Raw genomic sequence first — 17,698 nt, 5'->3', positions numbered from 1 at the left:
ATAAATTCAAATCTGTTCCGAACAGGGGCCCAAAAATATGTTTGGCCCAGGGCCCCCTAAATCCTTAAGATGTTTGGCACAGAAATGAATTAAAGTGAGAGGATACTGTTCTTGCACAGGAGACACGGGGGAAAGGTGACAATGGCGCCATGCTGAGCAACTAAAAAAACAGCAAGGCCCCTTTCTGTCACAAAATTATTCGAGCCCTTCAGGGAAGGAGCACCTAATAAGCAGCGAAGCCCCTGCTATTACTAACCTACTCAGCCCTTCCCAGACCTTCAGCTCAGGAGCACATGAACAGCAGTGAGGCCCCTGCAATTAGTAAATTAATCAGCCCTCCCCAGCCCTCCAGGCCTCAGGGCAATGTCCTGGCAGGGGAGCACAAACACAGCTGCTGGGTCAACCATGGTAGCCAGGGGAGGCTGAGCTGAAGATGGTGCAAGTTGCAAAGATCAGCTGGCCCCCACAGCGAGACCCATTCTTCCTCGCCCACTATTCCCTCAGCCGTTTTTCTCTGGACCCCGACCCGCCATCTTGTCCATTCCCTCGTCTTGTACCCTTCTCCCTCGTTTCCCCCTTGACGATCCTCAAATGTTTCTTCCCTTTTCTGTTTTGCTTTTCCTCCATACCCTTGTATCCCTCCCACCCTCCCTTGGTGCTGTGACTGCATCCCCCCTCCAACCCCACTTAATGGAACTCTGCCCGAGAAAATATATTATGTGTGTATATATGTATATAGAGAACTCTAATCACTAGTATATGCAGTAGACCTTTGTACTCTCTACCATTCCTATGTGATTCTTAGAGTATATCCATTTGTTTCTCTTACTTGAGTGACTTTACTACTTGTACATTTGCAATTTTTCTTTCTGTTTGTATCTCTTCCTTGTGTGACTTTACATCTCTTCCTTGTGTGACTTTACATCTTGTACATTTGCAATTATTTCTGCTTGTATCTTTTATGTAAAGCATGTAATCCTAAGTCCTTATGTTTCGCAACTGATTCTTATGTAAAGCGCTCAGACACCTTCTAGTAAAGTTCGCGCTATATAAAATCGCATTAAATTAAAAACAAAAAAAACAACAAAAAAAACTAACACTGTTTATGTGCTGCGTGGGCCCCAGGGGGGCCGAGGTGAAAATGGCTCAAAGGCCTGAGCAACACCTGGCCCCCAGGGAGGCCGATTTTTGCAAACAATCAACCCCTCCCCAGCCACCCTCAGCGTGCTTGCTTTGCTGGGCAGGGGGTGAAGGAGAGGCCACAGCGGATAATCACTGCACATTGAAGCTGCATTCATTTCTCTGTCTCTGTCTCCGTGCCCTCTGTGGGCTGTTTTTTTTTCTCCCCTTTCCTAGTCCACAGCGATCACGGAGACAGAGACAGAGAAATTAATGCAGCTTCACTGTGCGGCTGGGAAAGGGGAGGAAAAAAAACGGTCCACAGAGGGCACAGAGATACCGGCCCTTCGGCCGATGCCCGAATGCCCGCATTGCCAATCCGCCCCTGACTCAAAGTGACTTTAACCAGAGGCTTAAGTAGGTTCTGGAAAGACAGCAGCAGACCAATGGGTGAAGAGAGGTGGCTAAATGTCCCTTTAAGTAAGTATATCCTACATACTATTTTAGTTAAATCCAAAGGCCTTAGCTAACACCAGACCTGAAACAGGACCACACTCTCCTTTTAACTTGGAAGAATTACAGTGACAAAAAGTAACTTCCAGCATTAACATAGCACGTCATTGGTAACTGGTACACCATGACCAGATAGCGTACACGGCCAAAAGAATTTACAAAACACTGGATTCAGTCAAAATTAAATACAATGCAATGATTCGCACCTGCATCTATTATAAACATACGACTGAAGTATTGCGGCCACCGCTACGAATCCATAGTGTCATAAAGGATCTTGAAATCTCGAAAAAATGTAAAGATTACATTTCTCATGACTACATGAAGCAAAAGACCATATTATAGCAGACACCAGAAGGCACACACGCTGAAAGCCTGAAAGTGACAAAGGGAGGATGCCGGTGGAAATCAAGGCTCAAACAAGAGAGACCTTGCTTTAGTAAGTAATGCAGCGGGAACCGAAGCAGCTCCACAAGAAGGTGCCATGAGTAACCAGCAGCTGGACCAGTAGGAAATTACTGGCAGAAACATGGTACCATGGAAAAGAGAAAGGACCACCCCATAGAAAATAAGCAATCGTCAAAATAAGCAATTTTACACATTGCAGTCATACAGTATAACTTGGAACCAGTGACTGATACACATACTTATTTCTCTCTCTTTGTTTTTAGCTCTCACAAATACCCTAAGTAGATTCCTCCTGTGCAGATGAGATCACTAAAACGTCACCAGTGAGTGTATGGTGAAAGGTCAATTTTTTGAAACACTGATTTCAACATTAGTATCCCTTAAATCTACAGAAATTCCAGTATAGAGACAAACATACTTAATTATCCGACCACTCTTTAAGAGACTGTTTTAGCCCGAGTAAGATCTCGCAAGTTAACCCTCAATCAGACTGAAACGTGTAAGCATTGCAGTGCAGTGCTCTGGTGCCTTACATAAAGAACTTGAAATCAAACCGATGGACTTGATGACACCGATAACCACACGTGCAGGGGAACAAATCGAAATAATTGGACATTCTCTGACACCATGCAATCTGGGAATTCAGGATCTATAGTCTCAATCTAACGATGGTTTACTGAGAAACATTTTTGAACTGTGCAATGGTCAAAACGATGTTAAACTACTTAAGTGTAATCCAGGATTCGTTTATCTGTGCTATATGTTCTGCAGACTTTCACAAAATCACGTAAAAGTATGTAAAAGTGTACAGTGGTTAAATGCAAGTACTGTATTTATGTGGACATTTGATTTAAATGTATTGGTGTATGAATTGTGTGAACAACTAAGTAGGCTTAAACAGTGAAAGGTTTTAGGAACTTTAATTATAGAAATAAGGTGTGGCATGGCGAAATGTGCACGTCATGAATTATGAAATAATATTAATTAGTTACTAGCTTTTATTCCAAGCAATAACTTACAAGCCCTCCAGAATTGAACAAATGCCATCTTCAATTTTCCTGAAAGAACTATAGAAGAAGGGGAGACTTTACGACATATTAATAATGGGTGCGTCTGAATATATATCTTCAGGGTGCTGCCAGGTTATTAAATAAAAGAGGGCTTAGGACGCACCCCTGTAGTAATCCTGGCTGAAGACAACAGGTTTCTCTTCCTGATGCACACACTGAGTATTAACACAAAGACATCTCCCGCCCTTGCACCTGTTCATTGCATGAATCCTACCTGTGCCCTGGATTCAAGCCAGGACTAGATTGACCGTGAGTTTGCCTGTTGCATCCAACATTAATGTGTGACGGTAGATGCTTGTCAGCGTCTAATCTCCCTTTTTAACTATTGATACTTTTTTGAACTATTAAAGCCATAATACAGGGCCTTCCACAGGCTGAAGTTTTAATAACATTTTTATTTGCATTTTTTAAAGATACGGAGGAACTTTACAAATGGGTCATCGAGAGTTTCTCAGAAGTTACAAGAAACAGTGACACATTTAAGGAATGGGGTGGTATAATAGTGCAGCTACCACAAAACACCAATAATTCGGGCTTTTTTAGAGGGACAATGGTTTTGTATGGATGTTGGGAGTTTAGCTCGACTAGGAGCGAGGGGGGGCCTGGGTTAGATCATTTGTGGGCTCTTTGCTCCAACTCTAAGCTATCAAATTATGATTTGTGTGAAATGTAAGTAAATCTGCCCCAGTACAGTAGCCAGCTAAGAAGACGATAATTATAAGAAATACCATAAATGGGGCCTGCGAGGCTGTTCAAAGCTGCCAGTGACTGAAAAATCATAAAGTATAGATAATGTGTCTGTCTCTCACACCTTATCATCCACCACACTGCTACATGCTGCAACCACAACATGATAACCGCACCTCAGTGGTCATCACTAACAACAAGATTTTTTTTTTACATTGGATCACAAAACAAAGACAACACACACACCAACACACACCACTCAATAGGGTGTAGCTTGCTGCCAATGTGTGTAAGCCCTTCAGTGCCATTTGTATAAGCTCCATACAAATGGGCAATACAATACAATATTCATCACGTTCATCAAGATTTGTTTTGATCCTGATAAAATCTTTGTTTCCATCACACTTCAGAATTAGTAAACAAAATGCACTGCTGGTATGTGTTGAAATATGTGTATAGTTCATTTACAGGTAGATTATGTTTTTTGTGGATTAGAAACAAAGTGACATACTATAGTATTTCTTTTTACACTCCCTGTACATATTGCCACCGGAATTATGAGATTCTGTGGCCATGGCACTATGCAATTCTGCAGCTGCTGTATTTTCAGCATTATTATGAATTTATCACATTTGCCATCATCTGCTGCATTTTCTTCAGATTTTAACAGAAAACTAATTTTGTTTCTAGCTGAAACAGATCAGAATGCGCTAACAATTTTGCAACATGTGCTGCAGTGCAATGGAAGATCCTTCACAAAGGTTGAATGGCCTCCTTTTAGTTACGTACAGCTGTATTTGGATCTGGAACCACGAACCAGTACTAATGAAGTGAAGCCTTTGCCCAGACAGTGCTAAAGTGTAAACTATGACAAAATAATGAAGTGATACTATAAAAAAAATGTGGAGCAATAAGGCGCAACATTTGTGTTTTCTTGCTGCATAAATTAGTCAACACTGCCACATAATGTAAGCCTCAGCTGCTGCCTAATTCTAGTGGCACTGTCTATCACACAGACAGATTGTTACAGAGCTCACTTTAGACAATCCTCTCACTTTCCAAAGGAAGAAAAGTAAACAACGTTTTCATGTTAAGGGAAGCAAATTGTCAGAAGACAGACTAACATTTAAAATGTCTTGGAACACTCACAAGATAAAAACAACAGACAGACAGACAGACAGAGAGACAGACAGAGCAGCAGCTCACCAGGAGGAACACCACGCCATCTCGCCACCTCGACACGCAGCCTCACGCCCCTGGGTCCAGGAACGCTGTAGGTCTCGCCGCCATCACCATCTCGGCGGCTGGAGACTACAGCTCCCAGCGGGCTTTGCGTGCACTTCCGGGACTTCCGGTCCCCGCTGACAGCGCGCCCGGAGGCGCTTCAAAAGCGGGCCAGCCCCTCGACGGAGCGGGAGGCTCTTTGACAGAGCAGCAGCTCACCAGGAGGAACACCACGCCATCTCGCCACCTCGACACGCAGCCTCACGCCCCTGGGTCCAGGAACGCTGTAGGTCTCGCCGCCATCACCATCTCGGCGGCTGGAGACTACAGCTCCCAGCGGGCTTTGCGTGCACTTCCGGGACTTCCGGTCCCCGCTGACAGCGCGTCCGGAGGCGCTTCAAAAGCGGGCCAGCCCCTCGACGGAGCGGGAGGCTCTTTGACAGAGCAGCAGCTCACCAGGAGGAACACCACGCCATCTCGCCACCTCGACACGCAGCCTCACGCCCCTGGGTCCAGGAACGCTGTAGGTCTCGCCGCCATCACCATCTCGGCGGCTGGAGACTACAGCTCCCAGCGGGCTTTGCGTGCACTTCCGGGACTTCCGGTCCCCGCTGACAGCGCGTCCGGAGGCGCTTCAAAAGCGGGCCAGCCCCTCGACGGAGCGGGAGGCTCTTTGACAGAGCAGCAGCTCACCAGGAGGAACACCACGCCATCTCGCCACCTCGACACGCAGCCTCACGCCCCTGGGTCCAGGAACGCTGTAGGTCTCGCCGCCATCACCATCTCGGCGGCTGGAGACTACAGCTCCCAGCGGGCTTTGCGTGCACTTCCGGGACTTCCGGTCCCCGCTGACAGCGCGCCCGGAGGCGCTTCAAAAGCGGGCCAGCCCCTCCGCGTCGCGGACGCGCGCGGACGCCGGGCGGAGCCCGGGCAGAGGGCGGGCCGTCTAAGGCCGTCCGAGGCAGGAGGAGGCAGGGCAGGGCCACCCCACTTTCATTCATCTACAGTACCGGCTTCAACCTGTGGTACCGCTTCTCAGCATGTCTACACGCTCCGGTAAGGCCTTGAGGGGTTGCGGGGAGAGTGCCCCCAGGGGTGCTATGTTTGGCTCTATGGACAAATTTCTGACAAGGGTGGCGGCTGTCATAGACAATGAGCTTGCCATATCTGAACGGCGCCTTTCACTTGACTTCCCTCTTGCTAAAAGTCCATCTCCAGCAATAGTGTTGTCCCCTCTAAATCCTACTCCCCCTGCACCTTTGCTTGGGGACTTACCTGGGGATTCCGTCACTGCACCTCTAAGGGGTGGTTTGGAGGGGTTTGAGAGCTCACTGGTTGGTGTACACAGTACCAGTCCCTGTACTGTGCTTGTGGATCCATGCAATGAGCTCTCCTTAGTGGGCTCACCCGGTATACAGTCCCTGCACTGCCCTGAGGTTCCTGCTCCTGCCTCACAGGCTCCGACTAAAAAGCAACCCATCCAGGAGCCTATCAAAAGGAAGGGGAAAAGGGCAAATTACACTAGAAAGGGTTGCCCATCTAAGACCACTAACCATCCCAGGTACCCGCCCCTGAGGGGTCCTCCCCCCCAGAGCAATGCAGGACCGGTATCCACAGGGACAGCCATTTGCGCTCCGGCTGTCATTGATACAGTACCACCTTCCTTGTTGGCCCCACTAACGCCTGTTCAGGACAATGTGGGTCACTCTATGGAGGTGCTTGAGAAGATGGTCAAGTCCCTTGTGTTGCCACTTATAGACCAGATCAAGAGGTTGGGGGAAAGGCTTGACTGCTTTGAGCAGGCTACTAGGGACAATTTCTTTGTCCTAAAGAACCTTCTCAAGCACCAGCCAAAGTCCAGTAAGGATAGGCCCGATAGGTTAGACGAGTCCAATAGGGTAGAGGTCCCAGTGATATCCCCCCCGGGAGACCAACTGATGCAGCCGCCCAAGCACCCTGCACCTGGGAATACGATCTTGCCTGCTCCAAAGGTCAGCCTTAGACAGATAAAGCCGAAGGCTCCAACTTGTGTTGCCCACGGGCATGCTACCCTTCCCCCAGCAGTAATACCGGCGGTGGCTACCCAGGCCCCAAGGCAACACAAGAAGGGAGGGACGGGCCCTACTTCGCAACCTGGGGTTGTCATATCTGATGCAACTAGTGATGTCGCATCAACTCCTAAGGTTGCATCTATTCTCGTCCCACCTACAAATCGGCTCCCTTTGGGTCCTCCCCAGAACAGTAGACGCAAGTGCCCCCCAGTTAACCTCCCCCCTGAGTGCCACCCGTATGTTGTCATCCTTACGAAAGTCCCCCCTCTTGGGAGTACCCAGCGGGAAAACCATCAGGCACTAAAGAATAAGATCATCCACTGGCTGAAAACCAACAGGCCCTTGCCTGCGGGAGTGGATGGAATTATTCTTGGTGTACGCAGGGTGGGTTGGATTGGACATGGGAAAAAATCGCTTGAAGGGGATTGTGTGGTTATAAATTTCCAAGATGCTAGGGTTGCCCAATTTATATGCTCCCAAGGTCAATCCACGGCTGGTTCGGGTATCGACATAGTCGATTTGACATTTTTTTACCCACGGTCTATTATGACCACCCCCTCCATTCACCTTGGACAATTCTCCATCATGGGCAGCCCAGGGGGCCAATTTCTGATGGAAAATACTGCCCACGGCCCTTTGACCCCGGGAGTGCTTTCTCAGCAGCTATGCCCAGCTCCAGTGATATCAAACCGGGGTTCTGGGAGTTGTTGACTCAGCTATACTCCGGGGGAGGATGTTGTGGCCCCAGGCCTTGTCGCTGGGTCAACACCACACCAGAGATCCAGTGGCTCCTCCTCCCCACTGCAGACTCTGGCTTCGGCCGGGTCTGTAGAGGGGAAGGGGGAGTCTGGGGCTCCCCATAATTCTCCCCCTGGTCCCCTTGATGTGGGTTCTGCGGACTTGTTACCCCCTGTTGAGGACTGTAGCATTGCAACTGTAACGGACCCCCAGATTAGGGTTTTCAGCTGGAATGTTGCAGGCCTCGAAAGGAAGCTGGCGTTACCGGATTGGAGCGAGCTTGTGGAGCAATACTCCATTTGCCTGTTCCAGGAAACCTGGAGTCGGGTGCCCCTTCACAAGGCGGGTTACTCCACCCACTTTTTGCCGGCAGCCGAAAGTGCAACTGGTAGGGGCCGTCCCTCTGGCGGTTTGTTAATCTGGGTATCCACTGAACTTAACTGTAGGGTGGAGGAGAAGGACACTAACTGCCCTGACCTCCTAAATATTGTGCTTAGAAATCCCCAGGGCAGAGTCACTCTAAACATTTTCAACATTTATGCCCGTGGCACTAAGGGGGGAAGAGAATCCCCAGTTATAGCTTGCTTGGAAGCGCAACTCCGCTCATCCCCATACAGGTCTTGTACACTGTTGGCAGGTGATCTGAATTGCACTTTCGAGCCTCTGGATCTGGACATCCTAGCAGATCAAGAGGATCTTGATAATGGGTGGGGGATTCCTCACCTCGAGCTTGGCCCTGTTAAAAAGTGGACAGAAGTGGCCCTCCAGATCAACTCCTTAGTTATGGAGTTCGGGCTTAGAGCCGCCAATGGTAGAACCAGGTCCGACAAAGTAGGGGCGCACACCTATAACAGGCCAGGACACACGTCACGGATTGATTATTTCCTCCTTGACATACACCTGTGGGGCATGGTGGAGGACATGGTAGTTATACCTTCTGTGGAGAGTGACCACAATCTCCTGTCCCTCACCCTCTCCCACAGGTGCGTTAACAGCACCATGAGTGGTTCTCCCTGTAACTCCGCTCCAGACCTGTCAGTGGTCACAAACTGTGGGCGAAGGTTAAAGTGGGCAAAGCTGGCTCTTTCGGAGGAGAAAACCTCTGTGATTAGGCAGCTTCTAGTTTCAGCCCTGGCCAATCTTGACTGTCAAGAGGAAGGGCTGATGGAGGTGGCACCTAGGTTTTGTGTCATAATTCAGGCCATTGGCGACCTCTTTGTAGTCCCAGCCCACCCGAGCGGAAGGAAACCCAGCCTACGACCGGGTCAGGGCTGGTATAACCAAAAGTGTAGGGAGGCGAAATCACTTCTTATCGAGGCAGTCAAGTCCAAATTGCCGCTTAGGACTAGGGAGGCCAGGAGACACTACACACTCTGTCAGAAAAATGCTAGGAGGGAATGGGAGGACAACTTCTGGCAGGTTCTCCTGGCTGCCAGTCGAGGGAAAGATGCTAAAGGTTTTTGGGACATGGTGGGCAAAAGGAATCGTCCTGACGATTCCCGGAGGACTTGTGCGATCAATGCCCTGACTTGGTTTTCCCATTTCCAAAATCTTTACTCTCCTGTTGAAGGCCCCCTTAATGATCCCTTTAAAATCCCAGCCTTTACTTTAGACCGTGACCTGGATCTGTTTTCCCCCCTTGATGTAATAAAGCAGATCAAAACCTTGGTCCCCTTGAAAGCTGCTGGCCCGGATGGCCTACCGGGGGACATCCTCCGTGCTTACCCGGAAGAATGGGGGGCTCTAATCTCTGCACTCCTCAATGCAATCATGGGGGGAGGGCCTGTGCCTGACTCCTGGAGAGGTGCGGAGGTGGTCCCCATTTTTAAAAAGGGCAGTCGGGAGTTACCCGGGAACTATAGGCCTATAAGCCTTATAGACTCCAGCCAGAAATTGGCTGGGAAAACCATCTTGGGGAGAATTACTCAATGGGTGGACGACAATCACATTCTGTCCGACATGCAGGCTGGGTTCCGTTCAGGTACAGGAACTATTGAACAGGCCTTTAGGCTTCTGTTGTTATACTGGAAGGTGGTGGTGCTGGGCAAAGGCAGTCTCTATCTGGCCTTTATTGACCTTAAGACTGCCTTTGACCTGGTACCAAGGGAGGAACTTTGGAGGGTGCTTCATGGTTTAGGGATGCCCCCGTACCTATTGAACCTCCTCATTAACCTGCACACCAACACCTATGCCCAGGTTAGATGGGGTCTGAATGGGGAAAAGACCGATAAAATCAGGGTCGAGAGGGGAGTAAGACAGGGCTGTGTTTTGGCCCCTACCTTATTCTCCCTCTATATTAACGGGGTGGTAGATCATCTAATGGGCGAACCAACAGACGCTCCAAGCTTGGGTGGAGTAAAAATTCCAACTCTGTTGTTCGCCGACGACACCCTCCTCATCTCCAAAACCCCCCAAGGTCTACAGTCTTTGCTGAACCGCTTCCAGGATTTCTGTACCACTAAAGGCCTCGTCATTAACATAGACAAGACCAAGTACCTAGTCATGCACCCACCCCGCAAACTTGGTCCCCCCCCAATTCTGAACTCTATACCTCTAGAAAGAGTGGCGGAATTTGATTATCTGGGGATCCGTCTTAATGATGCAATGAGCTGGACTGCCCATATCGATAAAATGTCTCTGGCCCACAAAAGGGTGGGGGGCGCCCTTCTTAAGGAGTACAATAACTCCTCAAAACATTGTGTTGCACCCATACTGGAGATTTACAAAGCTCGCGCAGTCCCTGCTTCTCTTTATGGATCGGAACTGTGGGGCTTGGGCAAAGTCGACTCACTGAGTAAGGCCGAAAATAAATTTATCAAGGACCTTCTTGCTATTCCATCGAGCAGCCCGACCATCCCAATGCTCTTGGACACTGGCTGTAAAGCCATAAGGGACCAGGCTCGGCTTCGCCCCCTTCTGCTCTGGGCACGCTTGTGGAGGGTCCCGGAGCTACAATCGTATGCCAATGGGCTGGCAGAAGTAATGCATGCTGATGGTTGGAGTAGCATCAAATGGCTGAAGGACATAAAACATCTTTTAGGGGAATTGGGTTTGGCCTCCTGCTGGCATAGTCACTCCGCTCCACCAAAGAAGATTCTAAAAAAACTTTTCTGGGAGTGGGTTGACGTGAAGCGCTCTAGTAGCCAGCAGCATTGCAAAACCACCGCAGCTTTCCTGTTGTTCAAAGACGTTGTCCTGTATGAGCCATATATGGATATTATAACAGTTGCTTTGGATAGGTCCTTGTTCATTAAATTTCGGCTAGGAACCTTGCCCTTGGCGGATCTCTGTTCAAGGTGGAATAAAGCCCAGCCCACCTCACGCTTTTGTGCCTCTTGTCCGGACAAACCAGAGACGGTGCCACACTTCCTTTTCGAATGCCCGGACTATGGTCGCCCCAGATCACGTTGGCTTGCCCCCATTTGCAGAGAACTGGGGACCCGTCAGCACTCTGTTGCCCTCCGGATTCTTTTAACTAACACAGCCCCTCCTATTCTCCAGTATTAGGGGTGTCTTTCATAGATTCACATGCTTGAATATCCCCCGTCGTCGGAGTGGGAGTCCCACGGTAAATAAAATAGCAATAATATATACTATATATATATATATATGTAACATAAAACCTGAAATATGTAATAGAAAAAAGGCATAACAAGCCTACACATATTTCTACATAGGAATGCATGGAAAAGGAAAAAACCATTTGCAGTCTATCATTGTCATTATGTTGGTCCAAACTACAGCCAATCAGGCGCCAGCAACCCTCTAGAACCTTCTCCTCAGAGCTCAGCACCTCAGATTTTCTACCGCACGTCGTGTGAAGGGAGTCTCCCTGAGCTCTGCTCAGTTTTTTTTCTTCAATTTTCTTCAATTTTCTTCAATTTCTTCTTCTTAATATCACAGTTTTGTACTGTCTTCTTACATGAAGTCTACGTTCAGACCCTGTGTCACTTGTAGGAAACTGTGACCTTTTCCTGTGAACCCTCATGAAGAGTATATGGAAACACTCTGCTTGTGTCTGACATGGTAAGAGGAGAAGGGGTTGTTCTTGTGCTTAGACTGTACCCCCCTTCTGATGTGGGAGGAATTTTTGTTGTTTGTCCTGCACATTTACGTTTTAAGTGATGCTTCTCCTCTACTTCACCAGCTGAAGTAACATCACAATTAAGGGGTCTCTGGCCTTCTTTGAGTCTGCCTCCCACATCTACGCCCACGAGATTTACTCTCAGGCGTCTAGACTCACACTGCGCACTTTTCTACGTGAAAATGTGCCAGCTTGTCGACGATACGGTCTATGTATCCTCTGACGACAATCTTGCCATCACTTTTGCTCTGCAGCGACAACGCCTCCAGGTATGCGTCGACGACAGTGAGGACAGTGCCCTCTTGTCGACTACAGGCTGGCTCGTCGACGGTAGGCTCGTCGACGGTAGGCTCGTCGACGGTAGGCTCGTCGACGGTGGCTCGTCGACGGTGGCTCGTCGACGGTAGGCTCGTCTACGATATATGTCCCGTCGACGGTGAGCTCGTCGACGGTGAGCTCGTCGACGGTGAGCTCGTCGACGGTGAGCTCGTCGACGGTAGGCTCGTCGACGGTAGGCTCGTCGACGGTGGCTCGTCGACGGTGAGCTCGTCGACGGTGACGGTAGGCTCGTCGACGGTAGGCTCGTCGACGGTGGCTCGTCGACGGTGGCTCGTCGACGGTGGCTCGTCGACGGTAGGCTCGTCGACGGTAGGCTCGTCGACGGTGAGCTCGTCGACGGTGAGCTCGTCGACGGTGGGCCCCGTAGACGACAGGCTCGTCGACGGTGAGCTCCGTAGACGGTGAGCTCCGAAGACGATGAGCTCCGTAGACGGTGAGCTCCGTAGACGGTGAGCTCCGTAGACGGTGAGCTCCGTAGACGGTGAGCTCCGTAGACGGTGAGCTCCGTAGACGGTGAGCTCCGTAGACGGTGAGCTCCGTAGACGATGAGCTCCGTAGACGATGAGCTCTGTAGACGATGAGCTCTGTAGACGATGAGCTCTGTAGACGATGAGCTCTGTAGACGATGAGCTCTGTAGACGATGAGCTCTGTAGACGATGAGCTCCGTAGACGGTGAGCTCCGTAGACGGAGAGCTCTGTAGATGCTGCGCTCTGTAGATGCTGAGCTCTGTAGATGCTGAGCTCTGTAGATGCTGAACTCCGTAGACGCTGAGCTCTGTAGATGCTGAGCTCCGTAGACGCTGAGCTCCGTAGACGCTGAGCTCCGTAGACGCTGAGCTCCGTAGACGCTGAGCTCCGTAGACGCTGAGCTCCGTAGACGCTGAGCTCCGTAGACGCTGAGCTCGGTAGACGGTGAGCTCGGTAGACGGTGAGCTCCGTAGACGCTGAGCTCGGTAGACGGTGAGCTCCGTAGACGGTGAGCTCCATAGACGATGAGCTCCGTAGACGGTAAGCTTTGTCAACATTCAGCCTCGACGCCAGTTGGCTTCGTTGACGGTTGACCCTGTCAACTATTGGAATCGTCGACGGTTGAGCCCGTCGACAGTTGGTTTCACACACGGTTGTCTTTTATGCACAATGTGTTTTGGTAGACGATTTATCTCGTCGACTGCAGCTTTCTGCTACATCCACGTGATGGCGTGGTGGCTTTTTACTCCTGCCTTTATATCTTCCTCTAAAAACTGGAGCTCTATTGCATTCACCTCCGGTGAATATTGGAGGTTTTCCCCTCCTTATGAAGAGAGCGGCGAATCGCTTTCCCTTTTTCCCCTCGTCCGGGGGAAACCACAAAAACAAGTTCGTTCAGTTCCTATCATGGACTTTATTTAGCAAAAAGGTGTTAGACTCATGCAGAGGTCAAACTCTGTGCCGGCGGTTTTTGTTTTTTACGCCTCGACAAGAAATGTGCAGCTCCCCACTATTCAGCCTACCCTGCCTCAGTCATTATTCAGGCGGCACAGTGATTATCTTGCAAGCCAGTTGGGCAAGTATGCCACCATATGTGCTCTGACATGTTGGCGCCAGTAGCACTTATTCCAGAATCCTCCAAGCCTCACGCTTTGAAGATCCTGCAGGAGTGAGAGCGAGAGAGAACTGCATCAGAAATGATACACTGTGAAGCGGACATTGCGTGTACAGGTGTTCCACAGCTCGCTATAGGGGCAGTCTGGGAAAGACAATTTTGCTTCAATGCTACGTCTTTCGCAAGGAGGTTCAGACTTCTATACTTCACTTGTTCTTTTGATTGAGGAGCCCTTCTGGCCAGCATGTTGATGAGGCAATGCAGACCATCTTAAAGGACACAGATACTGCCCGCACCTTCGGGATATAGAATCGCAGCCTTTTCGTGGTGCCGAGGACGTAGCTCCACGTCCTTTGTTTCAAGGGAGTTCCCTCCAGTATTGGCTCCTACAATCAAAATCAATTGCTTTACTCAAATCAAACGCAGTCACATAGGCACAGTACCAACAGGTCCTACCTAGACTGTCATCGTACAGCCTAGGCAAACTCTTCTAAGAAACAATGGATTACCGGGAACACACCTTTATTCCCTCCAAAAACGTCAGAGATCTAATTTCTCACTTTTACTCCACTTGGTCAAAGGTGACAGAGGACCGTTGGGTTTTTAAACGTCATGCCCAAGGGCACACGTTAGAATTTGTCTAATTTCCCTCTTTCTACACCTCCAAAGGGACCTCCTCCTTCTCATCTACGGGTGTCGTTTTCACAAGTGTCTATATGGATACAAACAGGGACCGTCGGAGTGGTTCCGAATCTCCAACAGCGTTAGGGTTTACTCTCAGTTCCTCATCAACAAGCAAATGAGGAAAGTGTTGCATGATTTTAGATCTTTGCGCAAACTTTACAAATGTTGTCCCTCAACAAAATCCTAAGTTCTTATGCCAGAACGAGTTTATAACTACTCTCAACCTCCAGGATGTCTATTTTCATGTGCCAATCCTTCCTAAGCATAGGAAGTGGCTACGCTTTACAATAGGTACAGAACTTATTCAATAAAGGTCCTACCTCTTGGATTTAGGTCCGTTTCAAGTGTCTTTAAGTACATCCTGGCACCAGTGGCAGCCTATCTACGTCTGCAAGGCATACAAATTTCTCATTCCTGAGACAACTGTATAATAAGGGCTCGCTCTTATTTACAATCAGTCCAGCACACCCAAACTTGTCAGTCACTGTTTCAAGACCTGATTTTCAATAAATCATGACAAGTCACAACTAGTACTAGCTCCGATATCAACATTTCTCGGATCATCAATCAATACCAACCTAGCAAGGGTGTTTATCTCGCACGAACAACGGGCTTGCATCTCCCACTTGGTGGTTCTTCTACGTTGGTTTCAGGTCTCCAGTTCCTTTGTAGATCTCATTCAAATAAATCCTCGGATGCAAGAGGCCCCCCCTTTTTGTTGGTGGGTCCAAGTAAGAAATTTGTAGAAGGGGTGTACGTTATTCCTTCCAGAAGTGCCAAATTACACAATCACCACAGACGCATCCCTTCGAGGGTTGAGGAGCATATCTCAAGGGCTGAAGGTTCAGCAGGGAATGGGAACCCTCAACAAAAGGCTTAGCACATCAATCGGCTAGAGCTAGGTGCTATCTTCTTAGCCCTCAAATCCTTTCGTGTTATCATTCAAGGAGCCACAGTATTGGTTTGCACAGACAATACCTTACTTGCACAAACAAGGAAGAACGAGGTTGGTTCTTCTATCTCAGAAAGCCCAAAAGATATGGGCTTGGGCAATATGGCACAGGATCAAACTCTTGGCTGTTCATGTGCCGGGAGTTGCAAATGTGCTGGCGGACACCCTCAGCAGGTCAACAGGTGTCCACCCACGAATAGGAACTGCATCAGCCAACGGCGGATCGAATGGACCTCTTTGCGACAAAAAAAAAAAAAAAAAAAAAAAAAAAAAAAGAACAGCTTATGCCTGTTTCTTTGCAAGCTGGCATCCCCACAGGGACTCGCAGGGGAAGGCGTTTTCGATAAACTGGTCTCAAATATATGCTTACGCCTTTTCTCCGGTACCGTTGGTTCCGAGAATTCTCCGTCAGATGAACAAAGAGCCGTATCGTTTGATTCCCATCGCCCACAGGTGGCCTTGCCAATACTGATTCACCGAACTTCTTCTCCTCTCAGAGTACGATCCAATACAGTTTCGACCAATTCCAAATCTCCTCTCCATTCAGAATGGTCAAATTTGCCATCAGATCCGGCTTCTCTAAAATTAGCAGCTTGGTGTCTGAGCACCTTGTATTAGCTCATCTGACTATCTCGGCGGATTGTAAAGAGGTACTGGCTTACGCGAGAGCACCTGCTAAAGATATACAGTCTTTAAAAATAAATAAATACATAAATAATAATCTGCATTTGGTGTTAATCTGCTGGGGTTTACCCATTTCTTGCAACGCCGGACCAGATATTACCTTTTTTCTTGCACCTGGCAAGATCAGGCTTATCTCATACAACGTTGAAGGTCTTTTTGGCAGCCATTTCAAGGTAACGTCAGGATGGGTCCATCTCTCTCTTTATTCTTCCAGAATACAACAGTTCTTTAAGGGACTACTCAGAATGTTTCCTCCTGTACGTCGTCCGCCTCCATCATGGCATTATAATGTAGTATTAGCGCAGCTCATGCGCCACCCATTTGAGCCAATTTTTAGGATGTATTTCAATTTCCTAACATGCAACGTTTTTTCTCTTTGTTAGCATTAACTTCATCTAGAAGAGTCTGTGATGTTCAAGCTCTCATTGTCAATTCACCTTTCTTACGATTCACGCCCAATTCTGTAGTGCTACGTACAAGGGGTATGCCTAAAGGTGCCTTCGGATTTTCACCTGAAAGAACCAGTTATCTTAAAGACGTTTTTCCTAATCCACAATCCCCTGCGGAGAGGGCATTTACATACTCTTGACATCAGAAGATGTTTTAAATTTCTATTTGCAAGGACCTCTGTCATTATCAAATTCGATCAACTGTTTATTGCCTATGGAAATATACAGCTAGGACGAGCACATTCTTTAGACATAAAACGTTGTCTAAAATTCTACATTTCCAGAACAGCCCCTTTCCGTAAATCTGATCAGCTATTTATAGCATATGGACTGTTGCGAAAAGGGCATTCAGTGACTAAACAGACAGTGGCACGATGGCTCTCTGCAGCCATATCATTTTGTCATCAGGAGGCTGACAGGCCTTTACCGAGTCCAGTTAAGGCACATTCTACAAGAGCGATGGCATCGTCCACTGCGTTGTTTGCTGGGGTGCCTCTACACCAGATTTGTCGAGCAGCGACATGGTCCAGCAGGCACACCTTTACCAGACATTATTGTTTGGAAGCTGTCAACGAAGCGGATACCGCAGTGGGGCAAGCAGTGCTTCGTCATCTTTTTCAATAAGGTGAGCCTCTGATCCCTCCTCCATTTCTTTCTGTGATTGCTATATGCTTTTCAGCTGTATATTATTGTCTTCAACTTTTGAGGATGTACTTTGCAATCTCAGCTCTAAGGAGGGTACTGCTATCTATTCTATTCAAGCATGTGAATCTATGAAAGACACCCCTAATACTGGAGAAGAACAATTGTTACTTACCTGTAAACAGGTGGTTCTCCAGTATTGGTGTCTTTCATAGATTCACATGCGACCCACCCTCCTCCCCTCAGAGGCTCTCTTCTCCTCATAGACTCTGTGGTCACTCTTGTGCTACGAAAATCTGAGGTGCTGAGCTCTGAGGAGAAGGTTCTAGAGGGTTGCTGGCGCCTGATTGGCTGTAGTTTGGACCAACATAATGACAATGATAGACTGCAAATGGTTTTTTCCTTTTCCATGCATTCCTATGTAGAAATATGTGTAGGCTTGTTATGCCTTTTTTCTATTACATATTTCAG

This window comes from Lissotriton vulgaris, chromosome 3_1 (assembly GCF_964263255.1).
Source record: "Lissotriton vulgaris chromosome 3_1, aLisVul1.2, whole genome shotgun sequence".
Classification (NCBI taxonomy): domain Eukaryota; kingdom Metazoa; phylum Chordata; class Amphibia; order Caudata; family Salamandridae; genus Lissotriton; species Lissotriton vulgaris.
This window is presented reverse-complemented; position numbering follows the sequence as displayed.